Raw genomic sequence first — 6,108 nt, forward strand, 5'->3', positions numbered from 1 at the left:
TGCGCACCCGGGGCAAACCGGGCTCCGACAACGTGCACGCAGCACCTTGGAGCACACTTCGAAGCACTCCCGGGTGCCCACCGGCGTTGCGCACCGTGGTGGGCAGCGAGGTGCGCACCTTTGATGCGCTGCCTTCACTAATTTCCAGAAAAAGGCAAAAAAAAATGAGATTTTAAAATTTCCGTTTTGAAAGATAGTGAAAAAAAAGGAACGCGGGTGCCATCTTGAGCCCGCCCTGGTGCGCAGCCCAGGCAAGGCATGCGCACCAAGGTGCCCACCCGAGGTGCACACCCGGGGCAAACCGGGCTCCGACTTCGTGCAGGCCGCACCTTGGAGCACACTTCGGAGCGCTCCTTGGTGCGCACCATGGTGCCCACCAGGGCGCACCCGAGGCAAACCGGGCTCCGACTTCGTGCACGCCGCACCTTGGAGCACACATCGGAGCGCTCCCAGGTTCGCACCAGCGTTGCGCACCTTTGATGCGCTGCCTTCACTAATTTCCAGAAAAGGCAAAAAAAAACGATATTTTAAAATTTCCGTTCTGAAAGATAGTGAAAAAAACGGAACGCGGGTGCCATCTTGAGCCCTTCCTGATGCGCAGCCCAGGCAAGTTGTGCGCACCAAGGTGCCCACCCTGGCGGAGGTGCGCGCCCGGGGCAAACCGGGCTCCGACTTCGTGCACTGCATGGTGCCCACCAAGGCGCGCAACCCAGCCAAGGTGCCCACCGCAGCGAAGGTGCACGCGAGGTGCGCACCCGAGGTGCACACCCGGGGCAAACCGGGCTCCGACTTCGTGCACGCCGCACCTTGGAGCACACTTCAGAGCGCTCCTTGGTACGCACCAGGGCGCGCAACCCAGCCAAGGTGCTCACCCCGGCGAAGGTGCACGCGAGGTGCGCACCCGGGGCAAACCGGGCTCGGACTTCGTGCACGCCGCACCTTGGAGCACACATCGGAGCGCTCCCGGGTTCGCACCAGCATTGCGCACCTTTGATGCGCTGCCTTCACTAATTTCCAGAAAAGGCAAAAAAAAGAAAAAAATGAGATTTTAAAATTTCCGTTTTGAAAGATAGTGAAAAAAACGGAACGCGGGTGCCATCTTGAGCCCGCCCTGGTGTGCAGCCCAGGCAAGTTGTGCGCACCAAGGCACCCACCCTGGCCAAGGTGGGTCACGGGGTGGGTCCTAGGGTGGGTAACGGGGTGGGTACTAAGGTGCGTGCCAAGGTGGGTCATAGGGTGGGTGCCAAGGTGGGCACCAGGGTGGGTGTGCACCAACCCTAGCCAGGGTAGGTCACGGGGTGGTTGTCGGGGTGGGCGTCAAGGAGCCAAGGTGGGTGGCAAGTAGCCAAGTTGCGTGCCAAGGTGGGTGTCGGGGTGGGTGCCAAGGATCCAAGGTGGGTGCCAAGGAACCAAGGTGGGTGTCTGGGTGGGTGCCGAGGTGGGAGCCAGGGTGGGTCCCAAGGTGAGTGCAAAGGTGGGTGCCAGGGTCAAGGTGAGTGCCAATGTGGGTTCCAAGGTGCCAGGGTCAGGGTGAGTGCCAATGTGGGTTCAAAGGTGCTAAGTTGGGTGCGAGGTTGGGTGCGAGGGTGGGTGGGTGCCAAGGTGTGCTAGGTGGAAGCCCGGGTGGGTCGGCATCCCATGGGTGTCGAGTTGGGTGCCTGATGGGTGCTTCTTGTCAAGTTTTAGTCGTCGGGACTCATTTCGAGCCTTAGAGGTCGTTTCTTGTCCGGTTGCCCTGTCTTCGACCTGGGAACCCAATTTTGGTCCTCGGGTCCCATTTTTTTTTGTCTCGCATCCCACTTTTGGCCTGTGGCCTTTTCGGGGTCGATTCTCGTTTTGGGCATCAGAGCATGTTTCTTCTCCTAAAACCCAATATTTGTTTATTAAGTCTCGGAACACATTTTTGTTCTCGTGGACCCATCATGGGTCTTGGAACGCATTTGTGGTCCTTGGGTCCCATTTTGCATCCCGAAACTTGTGTTTTGGTGCTTGATCCCTATTTTGGGTGCCCACCTTGCACCAAGTGCGCACCCGGGGCAAACCGAGCGCCTTGGTGCACCGGGGCAAGATCGAGCGTGCACCCGAGGCGCCCCGAACATGCACCAAGGTGCACTCGGCCCACATGTGAGCGCAGGTCGTTGCGCCCGAGGTGGTGTGTGGGCACCGCGTTGCAGACGGGACACTGCACGCACACGACGCCCCCTACAGGTGCACGCACGTAGGCCGGGCCGGGTGCACACCCGACGCCCTAGCAAGGTGCGCGCACCCGGGCAGGGCTCACACTTGGCGAACGGGGCGCACTTCGCGAGGGAGGGTGTGCACCTCGACGGGGGTGGGTGGCCGGGGTGGATTCGCACGTGGGTCGCGGTTTGCTAAGTACACACTGCGACAAGCTCATAACGGGTGCGATCATACCAGCGTTAGTGCACCGGATCCCATCAGAACTCCGCAGTTAAGCGCGCTTGGGCCGGAGTAGTACTGGGATGGGTGACCTCCCGGGAAGTCCCGGTGTTGCACCCTTTTTTAGTTTTTCGCCGGGCATCGCAATGCTATTTGAATAAACCTTTTGCCCGTTTGCGTTCTCGTCGGGGCCGGGCCGGGCCGGGGTGCGCTGCCCGCACTACCGCGCGCGCGGGGGCGACACCGAGCGCGCACCCGAGGCGCCCCGAGCACACAGGCCACGGTGCAACCCGGGCGTTGTGCGCGCACCCCGGTGCGCCCGAGGTGCTGCGCGCGCACCCAGGTGAAATCGGTGTGCACCTCGGCCAGTGCGCGCTCGGTCGAGTCGCGCACGTTGGCCAAGGTGCACGGTGATGTTTCTTACTCTAAGGTTCCGCACCAGACGCCCGGGACAGGTGAGCGAAGCTGGGCGGGGCCGGGTGCGCGGCCGGGGCAGGTGCACGCAGCTGGAGAGAGCTTTGGAGCACACTTCGGAGCGCACCAATGATGCGCTCCATTCAAAAGTTTCCTGAAAAGGCAAAAAAAGTTGAGATTATAGAATTTCCCACTTGAGAGATTGTAAAAAAAAAAAATTTAAAATGAAGGAAACGCGGGTGCCAAGGTGTGCGCAGCCCAGCCAAGGTGTGCGCACCAAGGCGCCCACCCTGGCGAAGGTGCACGCAAGGTGCGCACCCGAGGCAAACCGGACAATTAACCCAACTTTCGACTTCGCGCGCACCTTGGAGCGCACTTCGGAGCGCTCCTTGGTGCGCACCAATCTTGGGCACCTCGGAGTGCACCATGGCGCCCACCAAGGTGCGCACCCGGGGCAAACCGAGCTCCGACTTCGTGCGCACCTTGGAGCGCACGAAAGGTGCGCACCATGGCGCCCACCAAGGTGCGCAGCCCAGCCAAGGCGTGCGCATCAAGGTGCGCACCCTGGCGAAGGTGCGCACCCGGGGCAAACCGAGCTCCGACTTCGTGCGCACCTTGGAGCGCACAAAAGGTGCGCAACCCAGCCAAGGTGTGCGCACCCCGGTCAAACCGAGCTCCGAATCGTGCGCACCAGAGGTGCACGCCATCGTGCGCACCTTGGAGCACACTTCGGAGCCCTCCTTGGTGCGCGCCGATGTTGCGCACCTCGGAGCGCACCCGGGGAAAACAATGCAATTAACCCGACTTTCGACTTCGTGGGCACCTCGGAGCGCTCTCGGGTTCGCACCTCGGAGCACACCGAGGTGCGCACCTTTGATGCGCTGCCTTCACCAATTTCCAGAAAAGGCAAGAAAACATTGAGAAGGTGTGCGCACCGAGGTGCCCACCCTGGCGAAGGTGCACGCGAGGTGCGCACCCGGGGCAAACCGGGCTCCGACTTCGTGCACGCCGCACCTTGGAGCACACTTCGGAGCGCTCCTTGGTGCGCACCAGGGCGCGCAACCCAGCCGAGGTGCCCACCCCGGCGAAGGTGCACGCGAGGTGCGCACCCGGGGCAAACCGGGCTCCGACTTCGTGCACGCCATGGTGCCCACCGCGGCGAAGGTGCACGTGAGGTGCGCACCCGGGGCAAACCGGGCTCCGACTTCGTGCACGCCGCACCTTGGAGCACACTTCGGAGCGCTCCTTGGTGCGCACCATGGTGCCCACCAGGGCGCGCAACCCCGCCGAAGGTGCACGCGAGGTGCGCACCCGGGGCAAACCGGGCTCCGACTTCGTGCACGCCGCACCTTGGAGCACACTTCGGAGCGCTCCTTGGTGCGCACCATGGTGCCCACCAGGGCGCGCAACCCCGCCGAAGGTGCACGCGAGGTGCGCACCCGGGGCAAACCGGGCTCCGACTTCGTGCACGCCGCACCTTGGAGCACACTTCGGAGCGCTCCTTGGTGCGCACCAGGGCGCGCAACCCAGCCGAGGTGCCCACCCCGGCGAAGGTGCGTACCCGGGGCAAACCGGGCTCCGACTTCGTGCACGCCGCACCTTGGAGCACACTTCGGAGCGCTCCTTGGTGCGCACCATGGTGCCCACCAGGCCGCGCAACCCAGCCAAGGTGTGCGCACCAAGGTGCACGCGAGGTGCGCACCCGGGGCAAACCGGGGTCCGACTTCGTGCACGCCGCACCTTGGAGCACACATCGGGGCGCTCCCGGGTTCGCACCGGCGTTGCGCACCGTGGTGGGCACCTCGGAGCACACCAAGGTGGGCAGCGAGGTGCGCACCTTTGATGCGATGCCTTCACTAATTTCCATAAAAGGCAAAAAAAAAACGAGATTTTAAAATTTCCGTTTTGAAAGATAGTGAGAAAAAGGGAATGCTGGTGCCATCTTGAGCCCGCCCTGGTGCGCAGCCCAGCCAAGGTGTGCGCACCAAGGTGCCCACCCTGGCGAAGGTGCGCGCCCGGGCAATTAACCCAACTTCCAACTTCGCGCGCGCCAGGGTGGGAGCGCACCCAACAACCGGGCCTGGGAAGAGCCAATGCGAGAAACCCCACCAAACGCTCTGACAAAAAAAGAGGGGGCGCTCCAGTAACCCCGCTTCGGAGCGCACCCTGGGCAAACCCAGCCAAGGTGCCCACCCCGGCCAAGGTGCAGGCGAGGTGCGCACCCGGGGCAAACCGGGCTCCGACAACGTGCACGCCGCACCTTGGAGCACACTTCGTAGCGCTCCCGGGTGCGCACCTCAGAGCACACCAAGGTGGGCAGCGAGGTGCGCACCTTTGATGCGCTGCCTTCACTAATTTCCAGAAAAGGCAAAAAAAAAAGGAGATTTTAAAATTTCCGTTTTGAAAGATAGTGAAAAAAACGGAACGCGCGTGCCATCTTGAGCCCGCCCTGGTGCGCAGCCCAGGTAAGGTGCCCACCCTGGCAAAGGTGCGCACCCGGGCAATTAACCCTACTTCCGACTTCGTGCGCGCTAGGGTGGCAACCGGGCCTCGGAAGAGCCAATGCGAGAAACCCCACCAAACGCTCCGACAAAAAAAGAGGCGGCGCTCCAATAACCCCGCTTCGGAGCGCAGCCGGGGCAAACCCAGCCAAGGTGCCCACCCCGACGAAGGTGCACGCGAGGTGCGCACCCGGGGCAAACCGGGCTCCGACAACGTGCACGCAGCACCTTGGAGCACACTTCGAAGCACTCCCGGGTGCCCACCGGCGTTGCGCACCGTGGTGGGCAGCGAGGTGCGCACCTTTGATGCGCTGCCTTCACTAATTTCCAGAAAAAGGCAAAAAAAAATGAGATTTTAAAATTTCCGTTTTGAAAGATAGTGAAAAAAAAGGAACGCGGGTGCCATCTTGAGCCCGCCCTGGTGCGCAGCCCAGGCAAGGCATGCGCACCAAGGTGCCCACCCGAGGTGCACACCCGGGGCAAACCGGGCTCCGACTTCGTGCAGGCCGCACCTTGGAGCACACTTCGGAGCGCTCCTTGGTGCGCACCATGGTGCCCACCAGGGCGCGCAACCCAGCCAAGGTCTGCACACCAAGGTGCCCACCCCGGCGAAGGTGCACGCGAGGTGCGCACCCGGGGCAAACCGGGCTCCGACTTCGTGCACGCCATGGTGCCCACCGCGGCGAAGGTGCACGCGAGGTGCGCACCCGGGGCAAACCGGGCTCCGACTTCGTGCACGCCGCACCTTGGAGCACACTTCGGAGCGCTCCTTGGTGCGCACCATGGTGCCCAC

At 62.7% G+C, this 6,108-nt stretch overlaps 1 non-coding gene across 1 annotated transcript; it reads left to right on the forward strand.

The window, feature by feature from the left end:
• Positions 1-2,401: 2,401 nt before the first annotated feature.
• Positions 2,402-2,520, forward strand: LOC131870149 (5S ribosomal RNA). Its single transcript, XR_009368489.1, has one exon. It is a non-coding gene; the product is annotated as a 5S ribosomal RNA (ribosomal RNA).
• The last annotated feature ends 3,588 nt before the right edge of the window (positions 2,521-6,108 follow it).

This window comes from Cryptomeria japonica, unplaced genomic scaffold, assembly GCF_030272615.1.
Source record: "Cryptomeria japonica unplaced genomic scaffold, Sugi_1.0 HiC_scaffold_296, whole genome shotgun sequence".
Lineage (NCBI taxonomy): Eukaryota > Viridiplantae > Streptophyta > Pinopsida > Cupressales > Cupressaceae > Cryptomeria > Cryptomeria japonica.